Source organism: Podarcis liolepis (genome assembly GCF_965112155.1).
Source record: "Podarcis liolepis genome assembly, chromosome: 6".
NCBI lineage: Eukaryota > Metazoa > Chordata > Lepidosauria > Squamata > Lacertidae > Podarcis > Podarcis liolepis.
Window position 1 is genome coordinate 22,274,966 of NC_139559.1, and position 22,366 is coordinate 22,297,331.

At 43.3% G+C, this 22,366-nt stretch overlaps 1 protein-coding gene across 2 annotated transcripts in view; it reads left to right on the forward strand.

Annotated features, from left to right (window-relative positions):
- LOC310709052 (thyrotropin-releasing hormone receptor-like) overlaps positions 1-22,366 on the forward strand; it is a 74,492-nt gene that overhangs the window by 46,759 nt on the left and 5,367 nt on the right. The gene's annotated exons all lie outside the window — the stretch shown is intronic.

The following is a 22,366-nucleotide window of genomic DNA, read 5'->3' on the forward strand; positions in this document are numbered from 1 at the left end:
TAATAATAATAATAATAATAATAATAATAATAATAATAGTGCCCCAGCCACTCTGGACCCCTCCCAACATATATAAAAACATAATAAAATATTAAACATATAACTCCATGTCCTGCAACATTTCTCCAATGAAAATAGCAGCATCCTAAGGAAAAGCCTAGGAGATAAACAAGGATGCCACGACTGATTCCCCGGGTTTATTTTTAAATATAAAAACGAGCAGTTCTCTAGATTTGATCAGTTCAGTCTTGCTTCTTTTAGACCATGGATGATTTTTCCTGGTTATAGCCTTCATTGACTCCAAAGCAGTGTCATTATCTCAGGATGATTTATATTGCCTGTCTTAGGGAAGCTGGATGAAAAGCCCATTGAGATGCCATTACTGTTCCAGTTAACTGCGGCCAACCAGGTCATTTTCTGGTTAAAAAACTGAACGAGGTTGCGGAAGCTGCTTATATTGGTCTACCTGGCAGTGGCTCTCAGGGTTTTAGGCAGGTGCCTCTTCCAGCGCTACCTGAAGATGCTGAGGATTACACCTGGCAGTTCTTGCACAGAAAGCCAATTCTCTACCACTGAACTACACCTCTTCCCCTTCTCTAGGAAAAAAGCCCCATTGAGCACCATGGGATTTCCTTCCGAGTAAGCAACTATAGGAAGACCCTATGAAGATGCAATCCTCTGCTCACTTCCATTGTCAGTCATTTAAATATAATTAAGGAATTGATCCGAGCCCTGGACTCCATTGAAATGGCAGGGTTCAACTCTGAAAGTGCATTTAGAAAGCTAGAGTTTTAAAACTGTATTCTTTCTTTGTTTGTTTATTGTGTTTATTAGTTCCCCTTCCCCCCCGAAAAGTTTTCCAAAACAACTCACAGAGGACAAAAACATAAATGACCTAGTATATAAAAATAGAACAAAATGAAAGCCTAAAAACACATCCATAATATATATAAAATGGCAGGCCTGGCACTGCCCACCTGGCTAAAAGATAGCCTCTGAACATGTGCAAACCTTGTAGGGGTAAGGTTTTCTGATTGGTGGAGGTCTCCTTAATAGTAATAAAATAGCAAAAGATTGTATTTATATAGCACTTCCTGTTAAAGTGACAGGATTCTTAAACAGATAGGAAGTAATAATAATAGGGATATAATTTATGTGAAATGCTGTTATCCTTGCGACAGCTCTGTAAAGTTTTATCTTAGTCATCGTGGTTGCAATACCCTCTAAATAGGTTATTGCTATTATTATTATCAGGACGTGGGTGGCGCTGTGGGTAAAACCTCAGTGCCTAAGACTTGCTGATCGTATGGTTGGCGGTTCGAATCCCCGCGGCGGGGTGAGCTCCCGTCGTTCGGTCCCAGCTCCTGCCCACCTAGCAGTTCGAAAGCACCCCCAAGTGCTAGTAGATAAATAGGTACCACTTTATAGCGGGAAGGTAAACAGCGTTTCCATGCGCTGCGCTGGTGCTGACTCGCTAGAGCAGCTTCGTCATGCTGGCCACGTAACCCAGAAGTGTCTTCGGACAGCGCTGGCTCCCGGCCTCTTAAGCGAGATGAGCACGCAACCCCAGAGTTGGTCACGACTGGCCTGTACGGGCAGGGGTACCTTTACCTTTACCTATTATTATTATTATTATTATTATTATTATTATTATTATTATTATCATCCCATGTTGCAGATTGTGAAGTCTGAGGAAGTAACTGAGTCTTCTCTAGGCCTCCTAATGAGCAGAAGTGGGTTTTTAAACTCTGGAATTCCTAGTTCGCAGCTGCTATTACCTGCTCTTCTAAACTAGTAAGCCTCTGCTGGGTTAAAATTACTCGCTCGGTGGCCTTGGGCTAGTCATTTTTGGTTAACCTACCCTACCTTACAGGATTATTGTGATGAGGGGTGCGGGAGAGAGATTACATACACCATTCTGAGCTGCATGGATAAAACGTGTTGCCCTGCAACAAAATGTTGCAGTCTGCGCAAGATTGCAGTCACTATACCCGCCCCAGTCAGAATCCTGCTAAGGCTGAACGCGTAGCAGGCACTTCAGTCAAAAGGGACATGGATTTTCTGCAACTCATGATCAAAGAGGAGAAGTGGTGCTTTCCTTAATAGAAAAAGAAGAAGAAAGAAAAGGGGGGAAAGTGTGTGTGAGCAGCGGCAATTATTGTTGCCGTGTAATTGTTAATTATGCGCCTGATTAGGAGAGTGTTAGATTACACATTGCTTACCAGAGTGGCTCTCTCTGAGCTGAGATCATGTTTAATTAACTCCTCTAATTTGGGATCATTGCTGAGGCATGAAAAATAAATAAATAACCCAGAGGAACAGCAGAAGAGCTTGATTTTCAGAGGGCCTTTCCAGACGGTTATCTGCTGATTAAGTCTCTTTCTCAAGAATATACTGCTGTTATCACATTGTCTGTTTTCAAGGGGGGGGGGCAGGGGCAAGGCTGTTTTCTTCACTGCCTCTACGGCACACCCACACTATACATTTAAAGCACATTTATAGTGCTTCAACAGTCATGGCTTCCCCAAAAGAAACCTGGCAGGTGTTTGTTTACCCCTGACAAAACTGCAAATTCCAGAATCCTTAACAAACAAACTTCAGGGGAAGTCATGTATTTTATTTGTATGATGTGGACATGACACTAACATTTTATTCGTCCGTGGTTCTGGAAATGGTTTTCGAAGGCAGCCTGATCTGTGAGGCTTATTATTGTGGGTTTCTAATCAGGTTGCAGATTCTTAGTGATTTTAAAAGATGAAAAGCTGGGATGGAGCAGGTGGTTTAGCTGGGAATGGCCAGTTCAGGCCTACTACCTAAACAGTGTTTTAGCATTGTTTCCATATCGAAGAAGCTTGCAGGAGAGTCTTGCAAAGGCTGAAATATAGTTGGGATACATTTGTGCAGAAAGCCCCTAAAAGCGAAAGTGGCATACAAGTAATACTAGTCTATACTTTTCACTTGCAGGTGCCCAAGTGAATCTCTGAATGGTAATAATGGCAGTTTTTAGCCAGTAGGGGGAAGCCTTCCGCTTTCTCTTAGCATCTTTGTCCTGGTTCTATATTCCTCGTTATCTCCCACCCCAAATTACCAGTTGTAAAGGGCAGCTTGGCAAAACAAAAATGTGTTTTGTATGGCAAAAAGAATTTTTTTTATGCCATAAACTCAAGCTACGTCTGAGTTTTCTGTCCTTTGGGCTACAGTCTGTAAGACCCACAATTAAGGCAATGTTCATTTTACTACAGTTGAGTTGGAAATACAGTACCTGATGGATTTAAATTGCCCCACACAGGGTTCTTCTTTAAGGTGTCTGTAAATCACATTTTTTTTGAATGGAAGCTGCAAATAGAACATTTGTTGCAGATTTAAAATGATGGGATTTTATATTTGCTTTAACTGCAGCTGCGCTGCATGAAATGGCACTGTTGATGATAGTATTACGATACATTAGGGCCGGGGAGAGCATTCCGCTCGCTGCTGACAGCGGCAACACATGCAAAATGCACAAAGGCATGAAGACAGCCTTTGGACCAGCAGTCAGGAAAACTGCACCCCTGAAAACCTTGCCTGGAGAGATCATCACAGACCACAGCAAGCAGATGAAGCGATGGGCAGAACACTATCAAGAACAGTAATTGCGGGAAAACGTGGTCCCTGTGCTCAGTGTTCAGACTCTGCCTGTCTTAGAAGAGCTGGATGTCCCTGCCTCCCTTGATGAGCAGAAGAATGCCATCAAATCCCAGGCATGTGTTGAAGCCCCAGGACAGGACAGGACCCCAACAGAAGTGCTGAAAGCCAGCCTCCACTCCTCCCTCATGATGCACATCCATGGCCTTCTCTTGCAGTGTTGAGAAACAGGATCTGTGCCACAAGTCATGGGTGACTCCGGCTTTGTGACCCTCTACAAGAAGAAAGGTGACAGTCCTGACTGGAATTCCCCTGCTGAGTACTGTGGGGAAGGCCTTCATTCATGTAGTTCTCAACAGATTATGGTCACTCACCAGCAGGGTATATTCCGAGTTACAATGCAGCATTAGAGATTAGAGGTCAACAGTCAACATGGTTTCCTCACTGCATCAGTTGCAGGAGAGATGCTGAGAGCAGAGGTGCCCCTTGTTCATCGCCTTCATAGACCTGTTGAAGGCCTTGGACCTTGCCAGCTGAAAATGACTCATCACACTGCCCAAAAGATAGGATGTGCAGAAGATGGTTGTGTCCTTCCATGAGAACATGCACAGCACAGCCCAGTATGACCAGAGGAGAAATGACAGCTGGGAGGAGGGCAGAATGAAGAAATGCTATTGTACACCTGCACCAGCCCTAGCAGATGTCTTCACCTGTTTCAACATGTCTCTCCCATATCGGTCTCTACAGCCATGGCAGGCGCTGTAACTCTACAATGGTTTGACTTCCCCTCCTGAAGGCGTACTCTTGCATTGTCTCCCAAGACAGACAGATGCCAACCAAACAGGGCTGGGGAGACTTGTGGCCCTCTAGATGTTGTTGGACTACACTTCCCATCATCCCAGGCCACTGGCCATGTTGGCTGTGGCTGATGGCCATTGCAGTCCAGCAACATCTGGTGTTCACAAGTTCCCTCTTCCTTGTTATAAATCTTCAGTGTGCTCACTTGATGGATGAAATGTGCTCGATTCCCCAAACTGGTGGTCTGCAGATGCTACACCTCCTCAAACAGCACGACTGTTGGAGTCCAAAATATCTGGAGGGCTCCATGTTGGGGAGAGCTATCCTTTGTTGTTGTTGTTTAGTCATTTAGTCGTGTCCGACTCTTCGTGACCCCATGAAGGCACTCCTGTCTTCCACTGCCTTCCGCATTTAGTCAAACTCATGCTGGTAGCTTCGAGAACACTGTCCAACCATCTCGTCCTCTGTCGTCCCCTTCTCCTTGTGCCCTCAATCTTTCCCAACATCCAGGTCTTTTCCAGGGAGTCTTCTCTTCTCATGAGGTGGCCAAAGTATTGGAGCCTCAGCTTCAGGATCTGTCCTTCCAGTGAGCACTCAGGGCTGATTTCCTTAAGAATGGATAGGTTTGGAGACTTCCGGGTTAGCGCCACCAGCAATGGCAGATTTCCTCTGATCGGGAGGAATCCGCTCCGTGGAAATTAGGGTCTGGACCGCCACGGTGAGGCGGAGACCCATTAAAAACCACAGGCGGGAGAAGCCTGTGGACGTGGGATTTGGCTGGCACCTTTTGCGCCTCCCCTACTCGCGGTGAAACCCGGTTTCGGGGATCCGGAGCGACGTGGGCTGAGCGGCGTGGTGCTTCGAATCGACTGCTTCTTTCACGGAGTGAAGCCGCATTGCTGTTGCCGGAGAGCGCTGACTTTTTCCTGTGGACAATTGGACTCTAAACAACTACCCGTGAGTAGAACGGAAAATTGGATCTCTAAATATCTTAATTTGGCATCAAAATGGGAAGGTTCCAAACAGGAAGTCCGCCTTCCTCTTTTGTAAATAGATTGAAGCAAAGACGTTGCAAGCTAAAGCCTGGAAAGTCTTTTGTAAAGGATTAAATCTCCATCGGTTAAAATTACCAAACCCCCCTTGGAAGCAGGAGAAGAGGGGGGGAATTTTAGATCATTCAAGCCTGCAGGAGAGAGAGTGAAGAAAGATAAATTACCACCGTTTCGAACCTGGGAATGGGCTGCCAGTAAGATTGACGTTTTGGGAAAGTTCATTGACTGTGAATAAAATGTATGTTGACAGATTGTTAAATAAGAGAAATATATTGTTTCCATTGTTTCCTTTTGCGCTTAAAAAGGAGTAAAAAAATAACTGAAAATCGAAACTAACTTTGTTGCTGGATCTGCGCTTAAAAGGATGGATACAAATAGAAATTGTTTCCTCTAGAGGGAGCTTTCGAAACTGTTGCAGGAGTGGAGCTGGGGAATTTTCCAGCTGTAGAGATTAAAGACCGTGAGAATTAGAGATTGACCTTGGACAAGAATGTTGACAGAAGAAGCCTTGGTGATTGCATTTTGCAAAACAAGTGCTTTATTGGAACAGCTTCATGAGAAGACGGATGTGTTGATTATTAAAATTGACAATTTGGGACAAAAAATGACTGATTTGGGACAAAAAGTGAATACCTATGCAGAAACTACTCAGGATTTGATCCAGGATTCTGTTTTGACATGGCAAGCTGTGGAGAAGACGAAGGAGAAAGTTGTTGTTAAATCTCAAGTAATTCAAGTGGAGAGAGCCCCGGCCGCACAGAGGCAATTTGATGAACATAAGCTGTTGCCTTTTACGATCGAATCTAGAGAAAGCCAGATTTGGTGGGATGGAGCCCCACTTGGATTGTAGAAGGAAAGTTGGATAGATCCTCTTATGCAGGGATGTTCTGTCCTTTGGGATTTGGATTTGGGTCAGGGGGAGATTGGTGCTCCGAAATATCTTTTGGACTTTAGTTCTGACTATGGAGATTGGGCTGACCTGTCAAGAAGGAATAAAGACATTGTTAGGTTGGAGTTTCCCTGAGATCTACTCCTCAGTGCCAAAGGAAGGAAATTAAGAACAAGATCAGCAGAAGATAAAGTAAAGTACATCTATAAATATGAAGAAGACCTGCAGAAGGGACATGGAAAAGAGTTAAGAGCCTCGGACAGAAGGTCACCAGGTTGATGGACCATATGGAATTGATAGAAAGGACTGACAGAATCCGAGACCAGGGAGAAGAGACGGTGGAAGAAGATTGGGGGGGGGAGTGTTTTTTTTTTTAAAAAAATTATTTAGAGAAATGTTGCAAAATTAATGAGTGTTAGAAAAATGTTGGAATGAAATTATATGGCTTTAGTAGAAATGTTATAAGGAGTTAAGTATAAATAAGTTTTAGGGTTTTAATGGTAAGATAAGTGTCAGGGAACTGACATCGGAGCGAGAGGCGAAGGGGAGGCTCCCAGATGATGCTGACGAAGGACCCAGCAGCAGGGGGAGAAACAGCTCAGTAGAGGGGGAAGCCAATCAGCGCAACACCAGGGATAAAGGGGGGCAGACGGGGGAAATGGAGAGAGGGCTCCAGGACTCTTCACTGGACATCAGTGAGGAGAGCCCAGGTCCTCCGCTACCCACGCCTTCCCTGCGCAGAAGACTCCCGCGCAGTGAGAGGAGGAGGAGACTGGGTGTCAAACAACTTTTATGTTGGAAGAGGTTCAAGAAACGCCCACTGACGGATTCTGCCGGCGACTGAGGCAGCCATGATGAGAAGGGGCTGTGCAGTCAGAAAGGTTTAACAAGGCAAATTAGCCGAGAAAGGCACCAGTTTTACGCACGAGTAACTCATACCCATTACAATAAGGTTAAAATAAATTAAGATAACTAAATGACAGAAAACAGTGAAAGATGGAAAGGATTTGCTGAAATAATTAATAACTAGAACACAAAAAAGGGAGGTGTGAGGAGGTCGATGAAACAAGTTAATGAAAGATAAAAATATGGAAATATTGGATGTGTTTTTAATTGTTTTTGCTTTTGTTTTTGTCTTGATGTATTATGTCTTTTGCTTTTTTATATGTACTGTATTGTATTGATTTGCATTGTTTATTTTTTCTCTTTCGTTTTTATTTCTCTCTTTAATTCTTAAACTTTTAATAAATATTATTTTTTTTAAAAAAGAATGGAGAGGTTTGATCTTCTTGCAGTCCATGGGACTCTCAAGAGTCTCCTCCAGCACCATAATTCAAAAGCATCAATTCTTCGGCGATCAGCCGTCTTTATGGTCCAGCTCTCACTTCCATACATCACTAAGAGCTATCCTAGATCTTCTCAAATGGCTGGCATGTAGTCTGAATAAGGCCTTTTGCTTTGGAATCTGAGCAGGCACTGCGTTTAGATGGCTGCTTGGGGGCTGTTGAGGAGTTTGATGTCAGACAGCCTGCCTCCTGGGGTTCATATTCTGTGAGCTTTTTGTTTTTTCTTGGAGCCAACAAGATAGAAGGCAAGAAACAGAAGTGAGCTGTACTCCTGGCAGTCGGTGGAGCCTAGCCAGTTGCCGTTATAAAATCCTTCGCCCTTGTGTGATTGGCAAACTTATTGCCAGTAGTCATTGTTTTGAGTTTTCTGCCTCACAGACGAAATCAACAGCCTGTCAAAAGGATTGCTGCTTAATACCACAGAGCTTGGACATCTCTCTCAACATGTCAATTTGGGGAATTTCCTCGTTGACATGTGGTTTGATCGCCATGATGCGTGAGGCATTCGTTACGAAGCACTCCAGTGGCACATTTTGCTCGAGCCGAATTTAATGACAAGAAAAAGTCCCCAGCTAGACTCTGTTCAGTTGGCTAGCTAGCAAAATAAAAGATGTTAGACGTCGTTTGTGCCTCATGTCCAAGCCTGATTGTTGGCTTGCGGTAAGCGAGATGCAAGTGAATGTCTTAGATTGCTAGTACCAAGGGAATCCAGTTCATAAGGAAAACACAAACTCAAGGGCAAAATCAATCTCTCCTTATTGAAAAAGTGAAATGAGAACTTTCAACCTGGAAGCAATGAGCAGGAAAACACCTTTCAATTCAGGTTAAGCTTCAGTGCCCTGGTCTAGACAGGCAGAACCATCAGTTCAAGTAGGCTGCACTGAACAAAGACCACTTGAAGGAAACCTTCCATCATTGCTACTTCCCCAGAGAGGCAAACCTGTCGAAGGCTGAAGAATGAGGTTTAGCAGCCCAGATATTAAGGTAAATGGTATTGTTCCATAAAGTACATTTTTCAAGGAGTTACATCACAGAGACACCCAAACATATTTCAGTTTCTTTAGTTTAGAGCCTAAAAACAATATATTTGGATAACTGAAAGTCCACTGAGAGCAGAGTAAGGTCCTCAACATGATATAATATAGTCTAGCTGTTGTTAGACTCCAACTCCCAACAGCCTTTACCTTCATAGCCAGGGGCCAGGGATGATGGGATTTGTAGTCCACGAGTGTCTGGAAGGGACCACATTGGCTACACCTCATATACCGGTAGTTAATCTAATTCAAGGAGACAGAAGGGTTCTGTTTCTTAGAATTGCACAATACAACCCAATGCATATCCAGTCTGCGTTTCCAATACTTTGTTCATTAGGCAATTCCCCGGATACTTGTGGGTGGTTGTTGTTGTTGATGTTTTACCTAAATCAGACAGTGTTTGGCTCTGAAGACAAATTGGTTAGATCACATTACATTTATTGGAGAGTAGCTCATGCAGGAAAACAGAGACGGATGCATTGATCACATTCAGAATTAGGGAACTTAATATTGCTTTATGCCTTTATTTCCATTAAAAAAAACCCAAGACTTTTGATCAAACCACTCAGGGGTGCATGAGTAACCTGAATTGCCACACATACAGCCTTGGGTATTACTCTTTTATTAACCGTGTCTGATTTACTTGTTTTCCTCTAGCTTAATTTTGAAAATCATAGACAGCACGCACAATGTTTTAGATAACTGTTAAAACTTGAGAGTAGTAATATTATCTGCCATTTGAAAATCATGTTACTATTTTCAGGTCAAATTAAATTGCAAGAGAAAACATTGTGGGGGGGGGGATGGAAACAGCAGCACAAACTATAAGACTGAAATAACAAGGTGCAAAACATTGCTGAATAAATAAAGCATGTTTCAATAAGCCTTTCTTTACTGATGAACTCAAAAAGGAGAGATGCAAATGTAAGCTCTCCTCAATTTTGTTTGTGTTTATGATAAGACTATCTTTTTCCTTTATGTTACTTTTGAGTCCAAGGCAATGAAAATGGAAATTCTCAGTATTATTATTATTATTATTATTATTAGTAGTAGTAGTAGTAGTAGTAGTAGTTATCTGCCCTTCAACCTAAGGTCCCAGTGGGAGTTGCAGCAATTAAAACACACTGTTAAAAACACTGTAAAGCAACTTGCAATTATTATCATTATTAAGAAAAGAGAACAGATCACCATTATGTGTGTCTGTGAAACATTCATTCTGCTAGATCAGCCACGTATGCACAGATTTACATGGCATTATTAATCTGTTAATTAATGTCATTGCAAATCAAGAAATAATTATTGTAATTAAGATAGAAATACAGCACATTTTGCCATATTATTTACTTATTTATTATTTATTGATTACATTTATGTCCTGACTTTCCTCCAAGGAGCTCAATGTGATGTAACCTCTCCCCATGCTATTCCCACAACAACCCTGTGAGGTAGGTTGAGAGGCAGTGACCGGCCAATGGGTGCCCAGCGAGCTTCATGGCTGAATGGGGATTTGAACCCTGGTCCAGCACTCTAACCACTACAGCACACTGGGAACTGGTAGCCCCTGTGCCTGATCTGTCTCTTGTCTGTGTACTAACTGCTGGTAGCAACTTCAAGGCCCTCTGCTCTCTCCCTTCTTAGGATCCTTGATCCTTGAATCAGACTTGGACTAGACACCCCTTTAAATAAAGGATTGTCTTCTACAGCCCTTGAAATATTGTTGCATGTAAAGTAAGAGACCTGGAAACCCTCGTGCCTATTTTAATGACTGACATTCTTGCATAAAGAAGAGTTGTCATGAGATTTGAGGACATACTCATTTTCTAGAGGAAACTGCCTTTAAAACACTCTTGTTCAGACCTTTCCTGAGCTGTAGGAATCCCCAGAGCTTTTGTATTATTCTTCCCCGACAAAACTGTAATGGTCAAATTTGCATTTGGTTCTTGTGAAAATGAGAACAACTTGTACGAAGAACAGAAGTGGGATCAATAACCCTTCCAAAAATTCTGAAATTAAGCACTGCAGTTTTAAGAGCTTCTCAAGTATCCAGGACTGAGGAAAAGGGAAATTTGTGTCCATTTGAATTGACAGCCACAGCGCTAGTAACCACATCAGATTACATTAGAAGAAGAAGATACTGCCCTGAAGGAACAGTTAACTATGCTAATAAAATACTATCTTCAAGAAACACAGTGATCAGAGAATTCTAGGTACATATCACTTAACATATAGAAAAAAGAGGTGTTATTTATTATGTTGGTGATATTATGTTATGTATTTCATCTTTTTACACTGTGATCTTAAGATACGGCGTGATATTAAGATAATAACAATGATAATTGTGTGATCATTAGCTATAATGAAGAACTCTGATGCAAAGGTTTTTAAGAGTGTAAAAAGCTGATGATATAATTATGACTCATCTTTTCTTATTAACCGTGTACTTTTGATAGTCCCTGTTCTATCAGCAATCATCAAGATGCTTTTAGAAAAAATCAAAATCAAAACTTTGGCAATCCCACCTGCCATTGCACACAGTGTGTCTTGACTATACAGTGTACGCTCGGGTTGCAAACTTGATCTGTGCGGGAAGCACATTCGCAACCTGCAGCACCGCGTCTGCGCACGCGCTGGTTGTGATTCAGTGCTTCTGTGCACGTGCAAAGTGCGATTTAGCACTTCTGCGCAAGCGCAAGCGCCGAAACCCGGAAGTAACCTGTTCCGGTACTTCCGGGTTCAGCACAGTGCGCAACCCGAAATCAAACAACCCAAAGCATATGTAACCCAAGGTATGACTGTATGCAATTTTGGCTTTGTGTGCTGTGCCTGGAACGTAACCCCCTTGTAAGTTGGGGGTCGCCTATATTGAATGGAATGTCGCCTTTCCAAGCTGGACAGGTATTGGGAAATCACTCGTGAGGAGCAGAACATTCCTTTCTCCTCCATTCTGTGGCTCAAGAAAAGGTTTAATGCATTTATTGACTTCCTTTGAGGCTGATAACTCCTCCCTCCTCCAGTGCAATTAAATATTTAAGATGTGCACCCTGTCTGCCCTTCTCCAGTAGAGGATTTCGCGGGGCTCATTAAGGCAGCTAAGGGCAGCCTGCTTTCTGTTGCTCCTTTCTTTCTTAAGACCAGCCAAAGGTCTGCCAAAAATCGAGTGGAAATGTCATAGGAAACCCTTCGTTTTCTAGAAGCTGGTCTATCGTTCTTGTTATTTGATGTTTCACTGTGTGAGAGTCTTTTGCTGTGGAAGGGCAAGCCAGTAATTGTGGTCACATATGATGAGGTAGTGGAAAGCCATCTCTCCCTCCCAAAATACCAGACAGAGCTTGTTTACCGATACGTCAACCAAAAGACCTGCAAAAACAAAGCAATTACAGAAGAGGGGAACTGCGCAGCTACAAAGATGATGCCATGTTCTGCCATGATGGCAGAAATAATGCTAGGTGACTTCTCAGTGTAAGCTAGATCCGCAATGCCAGGAATGCCAAACCAGGCGTATTTGTGCATTCAGCAGGCGGATTTTTATGACGACGATCACGCCAATTGCGGAAATCTGCCCCCCGGGGATATGAGCGCTGGCCGCCAGGGGGTGACAACGGTCATATTTGTGCTATCGGTGGGCTGACAACCCTGGTGGGCAGATTTTCGCACAAATCCGCCCGGTGAGCGGCACTTGGCACGGTTTTAGCTGTTTTGCTGTCAGGTGCCACCTGACCTGAAGGGAAGCGGGTGGCGCTGTGGCTTAAATCACAGAGCCTAGCACTTGCTGATCAGAAGGTCGGCGGTTCGAATTCCCGCAACAAGGTGAGCTCCTGTTGCTCAGTCCCTGCTCCTGCCAACCTAGCAGTTCAAAAGCTCATCAAAGTGCAAGTAGATAAATAGGTACCGCTCTGGCAGGAAGGTAAACGGTGTTTCCGTGCGCTGCTCTGGTTCGCCAGAAGCGGCTTAGTCATGCTGGCCACATGACCCGGAAGCTGTACGCCAACTCTCTCGGCCAATAAAGCGAGATGAGCGCCGCAATCCCAGAGTCGGTCACGACTCGACCTAATGGTCAGAGGTCCCTTTACCTTTACCTTTACCACTTGACCTTGCTACGCCTCGGCAATGACGATCGCGCCAATCACGAAAATCCGCCAGCCGGGGGTGCAAGTGCCACCATGCTAATCCACCCGGGGGGATTTTGTCACACACACCCCAAACATGACACCTGAGGCGGACTGCACCCCACCCCCACCCCTTGCGACACCCCTGCCTGGGAGAAAGAGGAAAACAACAGAAATTAAATGAGACTTAAGGAAGAGCTGAGCAAAAACACAATGCAAAGAAAGGGATAATGTGTAGGAGTTGAATGATAGGAAGTTACTTGAGCTTGGAGCAGCCAGGGCAGGACAATGTGGAACAGACGTATTCCAGACATTCCCCAGATGGAAAGTTGCCTTTTGGGATATAAATGTTTAGCAATAATTGACCTTGCAGCTATGAAAAGGTTTAATATGAACTCTGCTTCCTCACTGGGACCCAAACCCTTATTTATTTCTGGTAAAAGAAGCTGTATTTTACAATCCACAGTTATTGAAATGATTCTCCAAATGTCTTCCAGGCATTTTTGAATAAGGCAATTCTAGGACATCTATGGGGCAGGTGGGGGACCCTTTTAAAGAAGTTCCCATCTCCACAACTTGCAACAGTATATAATTGTGCCATGCATTTTAAATTCCAGTATCAATTGCACAGCATTTTAAAATATTTTAATTTAATTTTGTACTTCAAAAAATGTAGATCTTCTAATCCAAAGCCATATTATACTTTCCTTGGGTTTTCAGAACCCAAATCCTATTTCCATTTAGATTGTTCATTATGCTATTATTGAAAAAATCTTTAATTCCATAGTGTACCCTTAGCTTTCAATGGAACATAGACACACTTTTCTCATTCATAAGTATTGCTCTGAGTACATTATGAGCTCTCAGTCCCAGATTAAAAATGATATTATCTGCAAGTACTGTAAGAATAGTGGCAGTAAACCAATCATTAAAAATGTTTATAGCCCCTTGCATATGAAAACAACTTTTTTATTCTGAACCATACCAGAATATATAGCCAAACACCTTTTCAAGGAACAGAAAAATGCCTTTGCTACATAACCTTCTCAACATTTTTTATAGTGAAGGCAATGGCCAGAAGTGTCTTTGGCAAAGACGTTTTTCTGTTCCAGGAGCTGTTCTTAAGTTGCAAAAAATATGTGCCACATTTTGAAGATTTTACATGTAAAATTCATGCTCACACACATATGTGCATGGTTCATTAAAATGTGTATGAGATCCTTCTAAGGAGCTCAGGGCATCGTACTTATTTCTCCCCATTTTATCTTTACAACAACGCCGAGAGGTACAGGTGAAACTCGGAAAAGCAGAATATCGTGGAAAAGTTCATTTATTTCAGTAATTCAACTTAAAAGGTGAAACTAATATATGAGATAGACTCATGACATGCAAAGCGAGATATGTCAAGCCTTTATTGATTATAATTGTGATGTTTATGGCGTACAGCTGATGAAACCCCCAAATTAACAATCTCAGAAAATTAGAATATTAAATGAAATCAGCAAAACAAGGACTGCAAATAGAACAAATTACTGCCTCAATGTGGCGTGGCATGCATGCTATCAGCCTATGGCACTGCTGAGATGCACTGAGGCAGTAATTGATGCAAAAGGGGCCCAAACCAGGTACTGAGTACATATGCATGCTTCTACTTCTCAGAGGTCCAATATTGCTCTATTTGCAGTCCTTGTTTTGCTGATTTCATTTAATATTCTTTGCATGTCATGAGTCTATCTCATATATTAGTTTCATTTTTTAAGTTGAATTACTGAAATAAATGAACTTTTCCACGACATTCTAATTTCCCGAGTTTCACCTGTATGTTAGGCTGAGAGATGGGCACAAGGTCACCCAGTGAGTGTCATGTCTGAGTGGTGATTTGAACCCAGGTCTCTCAGGTCCAACACTCTTAACCACTACACCACATCAGCCATGTCTGCTTGTGCTCCATAACTGTACATAGTCCTGACTATTATGTAGTTCTAACTTTATTGCAGAACATAAGAACCCAAAGGCCCATCTTATCCAACACCCTGTTTTTACAGTGGCCAGTCAGATGTCTATGGGTGACTGAGTGCAACAGCCCTGTTAAGTTGTGGGCGAACATAGCAGATAACACAGTGATTTCTCCAGAGAAGCTCTTTATTGTAAGCTGGACAGAACAGAACTGCAAACGGCTCAGCCGGCCTGCTTTTATAGGCAGCCGGCTATCAACATTGTAGCAACAACAACCCAGGGTTTCCCGCCTAAAATAACTGATGTGGACCTGAGTGAAAACTATCTACACTATCCCCCTGCTGGCCCAGGGTGAGAACTTTAGTACATAACAAGCCCTCTTCCCCACTTGAGATTTCCAGCATCTGGTGTAGAGAGGCCTACAAGGGAGCCCAACTGTCAGTGAGGATCCTGGTTTATTGCCAATTATACTGCAAACACGGGACGCGGGTGGCGCTGTGGGTTAAACCACAGAGCCTAGTACTTGCCGATCAGAAGGTCTGCGGTTCAAATCCCCGCGGCGGGGTGAGCTCCCATTACTCAGTCCCTGCTCCTGCCAAACTAGCACTTCGAAAGCACGTCAAAGTGCAAGTAAATAAATAGGTACCGCTCCGGCGGGAAGGTAAACAGCGTTTCCGTGCGCTGCTCTGGTTCTCCAGAAGCGGCTTAGTCATGCTGGCCACATGAGCCGGAAGCTGTCTGCAGACAAACACCGGCTCCCACGGCCAATAAAGCGAGATGAGCGCCGCAACCCCAGAGATGGTCACGACTGGACCTAATGGTCAGGGGTCCCTTTACCTTTACCTTTATACTGCAAACACAGACCACCTAAAGCAGGAGTAGGCAAACTAAGGCCCAGGGGCCGGATCCAGCCCATTCGCCTTCTAAATCCAGCCCCCGGACAACATGTTTTTACACTTTTTTAAAAAATACATCTCTGGGTTATTTGTGGGGCCTGCCTGGTGTTTTTACATGAGTAGAATGTGTGCTTTTATTTAAAATGCATCTCTGGGTTTTTGTGGGGTATAGGACTTCATTCATATTTTTTTCCAAAATATAGTCCGCCCCCCCCCCCAAAGTCTGAGGGACAGTGGAACGGCCCCCTGCTGAAAAAGTTTGCTTACCCCTGACCTAAAGAATCAGATGGTCCCCAAGAGCACAAAAGTCTAATCCCATTTTCGCCTATTCCCATCTATTCTCCAGAAGAATGTTTTTATTGCTCTTCTGGGTGAAGAATGGAGACACGTTAATAATGTTTTACGTGGTTTTCCAGTATTCACACAAAAACAAAAAGGAACCACATTTTTTCCTCAGCTGTTCCCCAGAGCAAATTTACTTTATCTTTCATTGACCATGTGGCAAACTTTCTTCTTTTACTGCAATCCCAGCCAGAAGAGATGACGTGAATTGAAGCCAGACAACATCTGCAGGGCACAGGTTCCCCATCTCTGCACTAGTGTTAAGTGAAAACCTGCAGCATTGTTTTATAATCCTGATAAACCTATAGTAATAGAAAGGGCCTCTTGAAATTGGTAATTTCTCTTTCTTATTACTGAGTTGAGTATATGTTTTGGATTCCATAAGAGGTTCCCAGAGGGAAGGCAGAAGTGAATAAAAGCACAGTTCTTTGCTCATTCAGTCACTGAAGTCTTGAGGCAAAATATTAATTTAATAGACTCCGATGAATTTGAAATGGTTCAGATCCAATGCATCAGTTTTATTTCATTAACCTGCCCCTCTTCCATTCTCATGTTTGACTGCCTCACTGAAATTTATTGGAAATCTGCCAGAAGAACCAGTTTGTAAGACTGTTTGAAGGTTCTGTTTTACCCACAACCCTGAAATACCAAAAGTGGCTGTCAAATCTTTTCTTGCCTGGTAGGCAAGAGAGTTTAGGGAGAGATCAAACAGAACTCGAAGCCTTCAAAGGTGACATCTACTCCACAGTAAGCTGTGGTAGAAAAAAAACAATTGCCACTATCTGTTGTGTAGCTTTTTAAAACTCAATTTTTGTAAGAAGCCAAAAACAGCTAGATGACTTGCAGCCCAATTCTATGTAAATTTACAGGGAAGTAAATCCCATTGAGTTTTAATGCCTGTATGTAACAGTTCCTTGATCCTAGGCAAGATTTCAGACAACTCCAATTGCAGATTAACCCATCCAAGGTTTTCTACTGTACTAGCAAGACAGAGAGCTATGAACAGACCCCTAACCCCAAATTCAGCAACTGCTTCCTTGACCTAGTCATGAACAGATGGCACCAAACTTTAACTAAAAATTAAAGCTTCTTCGTGCCTTGTATTTGCTGGCGTTTCCTTATAATATACCACTGAGAGCACAAATGCCTGGTTCACACACCACATTCAGATGCTGTTGTTAAAACCAAGCTATGGTTTAATGTGAACTTGCACCATGCCGGTCTTTGCTCCACTCTGATCCACTCTGCTCCTGGCTGCCCCACAACTGTTATGCCAATCTGACTTGTCATGGCACTTGAACCTGAGCTTGTCATTCCTGTCTATCCAAATAAACCACCACATGCCCGGGTTCAAACAGGAAGGGGGGTAGAGTATAGTGAGAAGCATTCAGCAGTGCATTTTGCTCTCACGTGAAACTTTACCCTGCTGTGTGGTAAGGCAAGGCCCCTGCTAGGTGCAAGGGAAGGTTATGGGGCAGGGCTCCGTGAACATGGAGCTCTGGTGTTGCTTCACTGAAAAATAATCTCAAACTGAGCCCTATATCATAGGAGGAGGAGCTGCATCCTAATGTTTAGCCCCACACACACTGGAAGGTGCTGCTTTAATTAAAAGGGAATCTCCTGCTGTAATGGAGTGAGGAGCCTCTGGGCTCACTGGAGCTTCTGCAATGGAGTCCACGTATGAGGACGGCAGTGCCACAATCTTAGGCCCATAGGCTCATCTGTTAGCCTTGCTTCTGGCGCTGGCTTTGTGTGTCTTTCCCCTTTGGGTTTGGAATCTTCAGCTCTATCTCTTGACGAAGAGGAATCTGATTCCTGGTCCCTTGCAAAGCCATAGTTTGTTTTTAAACTAAGGTTTAATGTGACAGGAGGACCCAGTCACGGTTTGAAAGTCACCATTGTGTCTGTAAATGGAGACATCATGCAAATTGACTTTTTTAAAAAAGCAGTTTTAATTGGTTTTCATAGATGTATAACAAAATACAACTAGACAACTAAACATAATCGTGACACCCTCTCCACCCCACCCCACCCCCAATCTTGCCTTCTATCTGGTAAGTATTCGTGTATTTGCAATCTTCGTTCCTCTTTTAATTTTTCCCAACAAAATTTTCCTGAGTTATACCATTAGGGTTGTATGGGAGCAGCCATCCACAGCAATGTCACCTTCTCCAGCTAAACTAGCAAGAAATACACATAGTCACAACATCCCTATTTGAAGTGATGGAGCTGATAACATGTTTCACAGGCTGTTTTCACTAGTCCATACCATACAGTTGTTGGAGCTGAAACTGTCTGATCTGATAGCAAAACCGAGTTTGCCCTCAAGCAATGAGCAAAATTGCCCTTAGAGGCTAATCTTTTGCCATGATTAGAGCAACTGCTTATATATGTACTTTGGCAATATTGGTCTACTTTGTTTTTTTCTAATTGAAGTACTGCTGGATGTAATTGAATAATCTAAAGGACACTGAAGTCAAATGGAAAAAACAGCACCCCTGTCACCGGCAGGCTGTACTCCAAAACTCACATCATTTTATTAGAAGGAATTCAGTCGTGATCTTACGGGGCATTTATTTCACTGATGGGCTGGAGGGGGGTCACAGAAGAAAAGAATCCCATGCTGTGTTTGCTAATGTAGATTAGCATTTGCTAATGTAGATTAGATGCACTGATTGTATTTTATGGTATGTGCACACCAGCAGATTTTCACAGTGTGCGTGTGTGTGTAGATGTTTATGCAGTCCACATCTCATCTTATCCAGAGTTTGACATTTGGGTTTTATATGCTTTCCTTTCTTTGCAACGTTATGGTTAAAACCTAAGAACATAGGGAGATGGCTTTTACCAAGTCAAACCATTGGTCCCTCTAGCTGAGCGTTGTCTCCACAATTTCAGAAAGGTCTCTGTCCCAGCCCAACCTGGAGATGCCAGAGTCTGACCCTAAGGGACCTTCCGCATGCAAAGCAGATGCTCTACCGCTGAGCCACAGCCCTTCCCCTTAAGCAGTTACAACAGCAGCCACAGGGCAAGTGCTTGCATGCATAGTGATTTTGGATGTGCCTCATCGTATATTAAAAATCCCCCCTTTGTGAGCTGACCCATTCACAACGCAGAGCTAGCGAACAGGTGAAGCACGCCCACAGAGTATACTCAATTGCTTGTACTACCTTTATACAGGAATGGTCTTGCTCATACGGTAAATGCTTTTATACATGATGGAGCACACTTCACGGCAAGTGCTTCCATCACATCTGTTCCAACCCTTGGTGCTCTCTCAGACAGGTACTAATTATATCGCAGGAATAGAGTAAACTGTCATTTTGCAGGAGTGCCTTCCCCAGTATTGCTTTACCCACCAGTTAAGATCAGGCAGGAGGTGCTCTGCTTGTTGTTGTTGTTGTTGTTGTTGTTGTTGTTGTTGTTGTTGTGATTCATATAACACCCTATACCTGGGGGTCTCAGGGCAGTTATTCTGGCATTAGCCTCCACTAGCTGGTGGGGAAGGGAATAATAATTTAATAATAATAATAATGTATTACTTATACCCCACCCATCTGGCCAGACCTCCCCAGCCACTCTGGGCAGCTTCCAACAGGATATTAAAAACACGATAAAACATCAAACATTAAAAACTTCCCTAAACAGGGCTGCCTTCAGATGTCTTCTAAAAGTCAGGTACAGTGGTACTTCTGGTTGCGAACGGGATCCGTTCCGGAGGCCCATTTGCAACATGAAACCCACAGCGGCGCGTCTGCGCATGTGTGGGTTGCAATTTGCCGCTTCTGCACATGCACATGACGTCATTTTGTGCTTCTGCTCATGCGCGTGCGGTAAAACCCAAAAGTAACCCTTTCCGGTACTTCCGGGTCACTGCGGGATGTAACCTGAAAGAACGTAACATGAAGCAAACGTAACATGAGGTACGACTGTAGTTGTATATTTCCTTGACATCTGGTGGGAGGGTGTTCCACAGGGCGGGTGCCACTACCAAGAGGGCCCTCTGCCTGGTTCCCTGTAACCTCATAATGAGGGAACTGCTAGAAGGCCCTCAGAGCCTGATCTCAGTGTCCGGGCTGAACAATGGGGGTGGAGGTGCTACACCAGGTAGATAAGCCAGTAAACACTTTTGGACTGTTCCCCACCAGTCATCTACCTCCGTTTAGTGGGTTATAAATGGTACCTGGTGGATATTGTCCTATCTGCTGAGTTCTGGCTGTTGTCCAATGAAGGGTGGAGACATGTGGCAGTTGGTTCAAAAATGTGCACTCTTAGTTTTTGTTCTCATTTCTCTGTCACCTCTGGCAAACAGGTTTCTGTATTCTTTTCAAAAACTGAAGTTAAAAGTTTTTAAAGGGTTTTTGAAAGGGGGCAAGGAAACACTGTTTGACTAGAGATGGTAATGGGGCAAAAACAATTATTTGTTGTCCATGAGAAGCAATGCTTCTCTTCAGCCGCTTTCCGCTCTCTTAAAAGCTGTTACCTGACTCGAGCTGGTTGAGCTGATTTCGTTCTATTTTGAATTCCATGAGGATATTGAAAGTTGAGGAATCTATTCAAACATCCTTTAAGGTCCGCCCTAAAGGCACAATATGATTGCTGCCTGTTTCAGCAAATTTCATTCAGTATCGCTATGTCGTTTTGCTCAAAATTCAACCTCTTGGCATTTACATAGAAATGAAAACCTCTCGAGTCAGCAGAAAGCAACCCAATGAAACTCTGTTTTGCCAATAGGACAAAATGGCAAATAGTTTCCGGCTCAGTGAGGAAACTGTTGTAGACTTTGCAGATATTTACAAGGAAGTTTGCTCGATGTTCAGAGGTGTGGTGTTTATTTTTCCACGAAGCTATTTCAAAGGAGGGCTGACGGGTGTGTGCCTACTTTCTTCAAAATATGAAAAGGCCTCAACAGAATCTTTCTCACTGATGAATGCAACTTGAGAAACAGAATCCCCAAATTCTCACATGCACTTTTGATTCATTCTCTGTCTTCCTGTGTTTTTGAAGAGCCAAACTAAAGGCTACATTGTAGACCCTGAACTAGTTTTTCTGTCAAAATTGCCAGTTGTGGGGTGGGGGTGATTTTAGCAGGAAATGTGTGAAGGGCCTCAGACTAGAACAGAAGCATATTCTAGGCCAGGGGCCTGTGGGGTTAGTTTTATTTCAACATGGAAGTGGCCAGGATAAGAGAGAGAGAGAGAGAGAGAGAGAGAGAGAGAGAGAGAGAGGTGTTTTAAAAATCATACATGACAGATGGCCATCCAATCTCTGCTTAAAAACCTCCAAGGAAGGAGAGTCCACAACCTCCTGAGGGAGACTGTTCCACTGTCTTACTGACAGCCCTTACTTCTTTCTGATGTTCAGTCGGAATCTCCTTTCTTGTAACATGAAGCCATTGCTTCATGTCCTACCCTCCAGAGAAGGAGAAAACAAGCTTGCTCCATCATCCATGTGGCAGCCCTTTAGATATTTGAAGGTGGCACTTAATTTTGTGATTTAGCCCTACTTCAAAATAGCACAAAATCTGCTCAGCACACAGATGATAAAATCAGAGTTCAATTTGGATTAAGAACATAAAAAGAGCCCTTCTGGATCCGATCAATGACCAGTCTCATACAGCATCCAGGGCAGTTCCCAACTAAAGTGCCCTATCAGTGCAAGCATTTACATTTGTGCAACACAATGGGGCCCTGGTGGGCTACCATATACGGCTGGTGTGCTGGGTCAAGTTTTAAGAGCAACAAAGACTGAGCAGCAGAGCATCTGCCTTGCACTCAGGGAGTCCCAAGTTCAGTTTTCAGCCTCTCCAGCATCTCTGGGAAAGACTTGCCTGAATCTTCCTGGAGAGCCACAGATCATCTGTGTAGGGTATACTGAGCTAGATCTTATTTGGTACAAGGTAGCTTTCCATCTTCGAGTGAATGAGCTCTTGGCAAAGATCAGAGTTGAACCAAGAACTTCTTGGCTCATGGCACATGCTATCTCGCCTGATTTCATCCCGACTACATGTTCACAACAGCACTGTGCTCTTTTCAAAATGCTGACTGCTAATGTTCTATAATGAGGTTTCATCTCCATTGTGATCAGTTTTTTACTCCAATTAATTGTTTCTATTATGTCTGTGTACACTCATTATTTCTCTTTTTCTCTCTCTTTCACCATCAAAACATCCTTGGCATCCAAGCTTCACCATCATTGCCATTGTTAGTTGCAATAGCCAGACTGTCACCTGCATCTTTTCTGGTAACTGAGAAACCATCTTCACCAGCAAGTCATCTTACGTCTCCCAGCCTCCAACAGTGGTAATCACAAACATCTGAGAT